This window comes from Neovison vison, chromosome 1 (genome assembly GCF_020171115.1).
Source record: "Neovison vison isolate M4711 chromosome 1, ASM_NN_V1, whole genome shotgun sequence".
In the NCBI taxonomy this organism is placed as follows: domain Eukaryota; kingdom Metazoa; phylum Chordata; class Mammalia; order Carnivora; family Mustelidae; genus Neogale; species Neogale vison.
This window is the reverse complement of record NC_058091.1, coordinates 11,537,906-11,545,613: the sequence shown is the minus strand read 5'-3', so window position 1 is coordinate 11,545,613 and position 7,708 is coordinate 11,537,906. Positions and strand designations below refer to the sequence as shown.

Below are 7,708 nucleotides of genomic sequence, written 5' to 3'. Positions count from 1 at the left end.
CTAAGGGCAAAAGCAAGAATCCAGCGTAGGCATAATGCCAAACTCACATTTAATAGAACTCATCATCCCCAAACTCTCATGGCATCCTAGAAAAGGACTCAACATTAAGCAGAGGTGAGGTCATAATATTTGCATATCCTTTGGTTAGTTAATATTTGTATGCTATTAGGTTACTTAATGTTAGCTCATTTGTATATTATTAGGTTAGTAATTTTTAGGTTAATTAAAGGTTTCACTCATTCTAGAGCCTTTAAGTTAACTATCTCTGGTTGACTCCTCACGATCTAAAGCTCTAACATTGACATAGTGGTGTTTGACAACACTGTATTTGATTTCTCAGATGCAATTCCTGATCAGTCTGGTTTAAAGAATAAACTCAATGAAGAAGCTACCTACCCTTCCATTTGAACTGCCTTTGGTTTTGATAGTGTGACATGTTATAGATCTTCCTTTTTTGTGACATCAGGGAAGAACACGTTCCTCACAATTTCCCCAGTTCCAGAAGCGAGCATTTTAACCACAGAGATCTCCAAAATAAATATAAAATGTGTTCCATAGCAGGCAGAAAGCCATCGTCAAGATTTCCAGAAACTCCTTCTCAGTGCTTTTTTAACACCTTATATCTCCTGCCGTGAGATGTGACTGCATTTCTTTTTTTTTTTCCCAATTTATTTATTTTCAGAAAAACAGTATTCATTATTTTTTCACCACACCCAGTGCTCCATGCAAGCTGTGCCCTCTATAATACCCACCACCTGGTACCCCAACCTCCCACCCCCCCCCCCCGCCACTTCAAACCCCTCAGACTGTTTTTCAGAGTCCATAGTCTCTCATGGTTCACCTCCCCTTCCAATTTACCCAAATTCCCTACTCCTCTCTAACGCCCCTTGTCCTCCATGCTATTGGTTATGCTCCACAAATGAGTGAAACCATATGATAATTGACTCTCTCTGCTTGACTGATTTCACTCAGCAAAATCTCTTCCAGTCCCGTCCATGTTGCTACAAAAGTTGGATATTCGTCCTTTCTGATGGAGGCATAATACTCCATAGTGTATATGGACCACATCTTCCTTATCCATTCATCCGTTGAAGGGCATCTTGGTTCTTTCCATAGTTTGGCGACTGTGGCCATTGCTGCTATAAACATTTCTAAGCCTTCCATTAAAATTTTTACTCAACACCTTCTACTTCCTCTTTCTTTTTCATTGACCAATCTTCATCTAACCTTTTTTATTAACTCAGAATTATGGTATTTTCACTACTTCCCATTTTTTGGTGTGTTTTTCAGATTTTTTTTTCTAAAAATTTCTAATTAATATCTTATTTCATAACCGTAACTTTAACTTGATTTTTAAATTTGATTTTTATAGTTTTTCCTCTTTAAAAAGTACTATTTTTAAACCACAGAAAACCTGGAGGAACATCCTGTCAAGTACTGAGAGGCAGGAGAAAGGGAGAAGTCGTCTGGGTTTAACTACCATTAACATTTTTGTTCATGTTTATCTAAGCTTTTCTCCCAAGCTTCTAATATATAAAAAAGTGTTTTCTTTTAAAGTGCTGTGAATAGATTTGTGTTACAAAAATAAAACTAAAAGGATCACATTTTCTGCTTCTTTCTTTTTTTTTTTAAGATTTTATTTATTTATTTGACAGACAGAGATCACAAGTAGGCAGAGAGGCAGGCAGAGAGAGAGAGGGAAGCAGGCTTCCCGCTGAGCAGAGAGCCCGATATGGGGCTCGATCCCAGGACCCTGGGATCATGACCTGAGCCGAAGGCAGAGGCTTTAACCCACTGAGCCACCCAGGTGCCCCGACATTTTCTGCTTCTTAACCCATTCTCCCAGTTTTGTGATTATGCCACCTCTCTGCATTTCTTCCACTATCCATCCATCAAAAGACCCATGAGAGAAAAGGAACACTGAATAAAATGGAAAATAACTTCTAAAACTTATGAATGGCAAGAGAGTTTTTGTGGTTTGCATGTTAGTTTTTTTCCTTCTGTTCCTGGTCCAAGGTGGGGTATTGTTAGTTGACTATTCTTTTCAGTGTGCCACAAAGGTGAAATCAGAGCTCAATAGTATTTGAATTCTTTTTTTTTTTTAAGATTTTATTTATTTATAAATAAGTAAATAAGAGAGAGAGCAAACACAAGCAGGCAGAGCAGTAGGCAGAGGGAGAGGGAGAAGCAGGCCTCCCAATGAGCAAGGAGCCAGATGTGGGACTTGATCCCAGGACCCTGGGTTCATGACCTGAGCCCAAGGCAGAAGCTTAACTGACTGAGCCACAGAGGAGTCCCAGTATTTGAAATTCTAAGTGATCTGAATTTTTTTTATTAAATTGATTAATTTGTTTGCTATTTATTTATTTGTTTGTTTGTTTTTGGTTTTGTTTTTTGAGAAGGAGCACTCTCTTCTGGGGACAGAGCACTGCAGGTGACAAACAGATTAAGGCAGCCTGGGTGGCGTCCTCCACATTGCACTCAAAAAGGTACACAGGAGGTTTTGTTAACAAGAAAAGTCAACTGGAACATGGGTTCCACTGGGAAACTTCCCCAACCTCATCCCTTCAAGGTGTTGTGAGAAACCCGACCATTTTCTTGAAGGCAGCTCTGGTCCCTGCCTCAGATATACAGTCCCTCAGGAATGCCTTCTTGCTTTTTATAAAGAGCATTTTCTTTAGATTTCTTGAAGTCTTCATTCGTTACTTTCATTCTACATTCTCTGAAGGCCATCACACCAGTTTCTGCACAAATTGCCTTGATGTTGGCACCCAAGAGATCATCTTTAGTCATGATCAAGTCGTCTGAGGTCCCATCATCTGCTAGCATCACCCTGCTTGTGTGGATCTGAAAGATGTACTTCTCAGTCTTTTTGTCAGGCCGAGGGAACTCAGGCTTCCTGTTGATGCAACCTGGTCTGATAAGGGCCAGATCCAGAGTCTCAGTTTGGTCTGTGGCTGCAGTAACTTTCATATCATCCCTCAAATCAACTTCATCCAGTTGACTCAGCAGTTCCAACATTGTTTGCTGAATTTCTCTCTCACCACCAGAATTTGACTTGTATCTTTTTGTTCCAATGGCATGAATTCCATCAATAAACATGGTGGATGGTGCATGTTCTTCCACAACTGGAAACAATTTCCAAACTAGTTTGGGGCCGTGACCTGGGAACTTCTGAATAAGTTCAGAGCCAACCACTCTCAAGAAGGTGGCTGAGGATTGGTTTGCTACTGCATTGGCTAATAAAGTTTCACCTGTGCCAGATGGACCACAGAGAATAACTCCTTCGGGGGCTTTATACCATCTCTTCATAATATTCAGGATGAGTGAGAGGAAGCTCTGCAGATTCCTTAATTTCCTGGATTTGGTTGTCCAGCTGCCCAGTATCAGCATAGGTTTCCTGGAGTGACTTTTCTACCTTCATCCCTGTGACCAAGGGATCTGTGTCATCCATGAGCACATGGATGGCATGTACCTTGTGGTTGATCAGGATGGAGCAGCCTGGTTCCAGTAGATCCTTGTCTACAAAGGAAAGAATGCTTATGCAGTGTTCTGAGCCCACAGATGTAGACAGGATAGCATGATTGTCAACAGGGATCTCTTCCAAGTTTCCTATTGACTTTGGGGTCCCCCTCAGATCATCCACCGTAAATCTTTCCTCCTTTTGCTTTTCTTCTAAAGGCTTCATTTGTTCCTGATTTCTAATGAATTCTTCCTCCGTGAGAAGATAGTCTTCAATTCTAACTTCAATAATTTTAAATGGTACTGAGTGTGATGTGTCACCAGTGGCAGCTTGCTGGTAGCATCTGGTTCCTTTGTTTTCTTCTTCTTTTTCCCTACTCTGGTTGGTGCAGGAGGTTCATATTTCTTTTTCTTGTCTTTGTTATCCTTCTTGCCACCTACAGGGGCATGACCACCACTCTGACTCTGACCCATCTTGCTTCGTTTGCTCGAACGACCACTGCCAGAAGTCTTTGTTTTTTGTTTTAAAGAAAGGCAGACTGCCACATGCAGCACCTCATTTGGGTATGTCTGGAGTCTTAGAAGCTTGACTATTGGGCATTCTTCTACAAATGGACCTTGAGAGCTTGTTTGGAGGTTCTAGCAAGGAAGTGCAGTTACTCATTTCCCTTGACCAAAGAACAGGTCCTCCTCTATCTGGGAAGGGTCATCCTCTTGAACCTAGCAAACAGTTTCTGCATGGACACACATGGAACAGTGATGGTGGGAGGCGGCAAGTGCCTAGCTAACCAGATCAGCCAAATCAACACTGGCGATCCATGGGATGACAGATGTCACCACCAGACCACCCTCACATCCCTTTTTTTTAATTTTAAAAAGAAATACATACACATTATAAAAAATAAAAAAAACACAAAGAAACACAAAGAAATACATATATTTTATTTTAAAGATTTTATTTATTTATTTGACAGATGGAGATCACAAGTAGGCAGAGAAGCATGCTCCCTGCTGAGCTGAAAGCCCGATGTGGAGCTCGATTCCAGGACCCTGGGATCATGACCTGAGCCAAAGGCAGAGGCTTTAACCCACTGAGCCACCCAGGCGCCCCGAAATATATATATTTTAAAGAGCACTAAAATAAACATATACCAAACAGGATATCATCTATCACTCATTTACTCAAAGACAATCAATGTCATCCCTTCAGTATACATACTTGTTTCATTTCAGAAAAATTTATTAAAATATGTGCTTTGTGCTAGACTATCTTCTAGGCATGGTAGTAAAAAAGAAAAAATTTCTTACAGGGAGCCTATGTTCTGGTAGAGAAAGACTTCAAATTGAAAACAAATTATGAGCAAAATAATTTTACCTTGTAATTAGATTGTTGTGAAGATAATGATAAAAAAAGAGGGTATCTGTCTGTCTACCTATCTACCTACTTACCTACCTTTATGGAGAACATACAGTTTCTATTCGTAACTACTTTGAAATTCTTTTTCTCCCTTTGAGGGACATAGAATTGTATTTCTTTCTAAGGGAAAAAAATGGGGCCTTTTCAGAACTATCTTAAAATGGGTAGATATCAATCAAATCAATTTTCATCTTACTTGTGTGTTCAGAAGTGACACAAGGTCATTTTCTCTTAATCTCTGATTCATGGGAAGATTTGAGGGATCTGCGTACCTTCTCAAGTAGTGTGCAAACTTTTATTTATAGCATCTAGGTGGATGGTCCAGATATCCTTTCACTGCAGCCTTCAATGACATCTCTGCCGCAGGGACATCCTGACAATATCAGGATACATCAATATTTATGCTCATATCGTATCTGGTACATTTGGATCCGTTTAGGTTTGGAGCAGTTTTTTAGAGCTTCAAGTAGATTTTATTTCTAGTTTTCCCTTGAAAATATGCCTCTTTTTTCTGTTTCAGGGTTCTCTAATCTCTGCAGATTTTCCTTTCTGCTCTTACACAGTGACTTTATACAGTTGCTGTGCGTATGAATAAAGAATCACACACACACATACTCAGTCTCAGTTTTGATGAATTCAAAAAGCAGAACTAAAAATGGCTACACAATCATATGCTATAGTCTGGAATATAATAATTTTAATTACTGATCACAAAACAAATAAAGTATGTGTATGTTGAAAGCTATGAAATGAGAAGCAGCTGCCTTAAATCCTTCCTAGAATAGTCTGAGGATGTGTAAACAAACAAACAACAAATAAACAAGCATGAAAGTAGCCTTGTCTTCAGGGTAGTGCAACAGAATCTTTTTGATTCCTTTATGTACACATTTTTCATTCTGAAAAAGAAGTGAAACCATCTTCCTGTAACTTATTCTTCCCAATGGAAAATGTAATCAATTGTAACTATATTTATTTATGCAGAATTTTATACCTCATTGACATTCTCAAAATGAGATCTCTAACTTCCAGAAGGGAAACTCTCCAATACATGTCAAAGAATTTAAAGTGCCTTCCTACTGACATATATTATACACTGACACCAACGCTGTGTTCAAGAAAAAGGTTTGTGTTCCTTCGCTGATGTGTCATGCATGCCCACTCATTCGTTTTTCTAATATTGAGTGTTGGCATCAATACCCCTTTCCTCAAATTAAAAAGAAGAGAGTTCCAGATTTTAGATTAAAAGAAGAAAATGCAGAGATGCATGGGTTTACTGACGAGGAAGAAAAAGCCCAAGAGCTCTTCAGCAGATGGAAGCCTGTGGACTAATCACACGTTCTATCCTATTATCGTTGTAACTATTATTCCTTGCACAGACAGATACAACTCACCTTATAATCTCTGTGCATATTGAATCTCTATATGTTGATTCCTATTTAAAACTCGCTTTAAATCCTTTCTGTTCAAACTCTGTGAGGGCAAGTATTTGGTCTACTCTGTTCACTGTTGAGTTATAATAAGTTATTGGCACAATACCTAGCCTCTACAGAGCCCTTTAGAGTAATTATTTGAATAAATAAGTAAATGAGTTAATTAATGAAAATTCTAGGAGATATTTCCAGTTAAGGCTTCCAATGACTTCTTGAATGTCTATTTGTATATGTGTATATTTTCTTGATATCAAGTTTTCAAAACTCACTTGCATACCGTTATTATTCTTTTATTAGAGAGCCCCTTTTTCTCTCCTCAGTTTTGTCAATGGCCATGGTCAACTAAGGCTTTTGTGCAACAGCTCTGTAAAAATTCATGTTTCACTTTGACCTGGAATGACAACCTGTTAGCAATGGAACTGACCTGATATTAAGGGTTAGTGTTGGTAAGTAAGGTGCAGTCTGTACCATTAATCTGGAAGTTCTTAAATCATGCTACATGATTCAAGGATGACTGAAAACCCTGAATTGGAAGGGACAGGGGTCTGGGAAATGGGCCTGTTTTTGGATCTGGCTACCAGAAGTCAATGGATTTGTCCCAAGGCGCTTAGGGAGCTCAGGCTTGATGTGGACAGGAACAGAAACTAATGATATAATTTTGGCAACCCAAGATGCTCAAAATTGCACAGGTGATGGTTATGTCCCTACCTAGGCTGGGACCTAGGTAGGATGTTACAAGATGAAAGCTGATCTCATAACAAGTCCTCAATCTTGGAACTTGTATTTCCACCTGGATCAGTATGACACAGTCTAGCGGCAGGCCACAATTTAAAGGAGACACATAAGTATCAAGGAGAAATTCAAGGTCTGCCCTACACCAGCTCTATAATGCTGAGCTTAATTCCAGATGGCAAGACTAACTTTGCACTTCACATGGAGGAGCTGAGTGTCTCAATCTGCATCCTGCTCCATTCTTGATGGCTCAGGGACCAGCAAAGCCTGACCTCTAGGGAAAGGACACCAGCCACTACAGGTGAAGTTTGAGAAAGGCAAGGGCTGACAGAGTCAATTCATCAAGAAGTTAGCACCAGCTCTTGGTTCTGAGAATCTCATCTATTTGTAAAGAAACTCTAAATATGCGTAAATGCACCACTTGAAAACCCAAGGTTCTCCTTCTTACAAAAACAATATTTTTCTTCAAGGCCCTCCCTAGTTCAGTGTTCAGGAAAGTAGGATTTTGTCAAAAAGCAAACAAACAAACAACCCCCCACAAATCTGAACCTAGTAAGGAGAGAGTTTTATTCAAAAGGATTATTGCAAGAAAAGGAAGGTGACTTTGCAACAGGAAGGGGGATTAGTGTCATAGAGAAGGGGACTCTAGTGATAGGGAGAGGGAGAT

General features: G+C 39.5%; 1 pseudogene; it reads right to left on the bottom strand.

Moving 5' to 3' along the window:
• Window positions 1-2,622: 2,622 nt before the first annotated feature.
• Window positions 2,623-3,936, bottom strand: LOC122897570 (annotated as a pseudogene).
• Window positions 3,937-7,708: the final 3,772 nt, after the last annotated feature.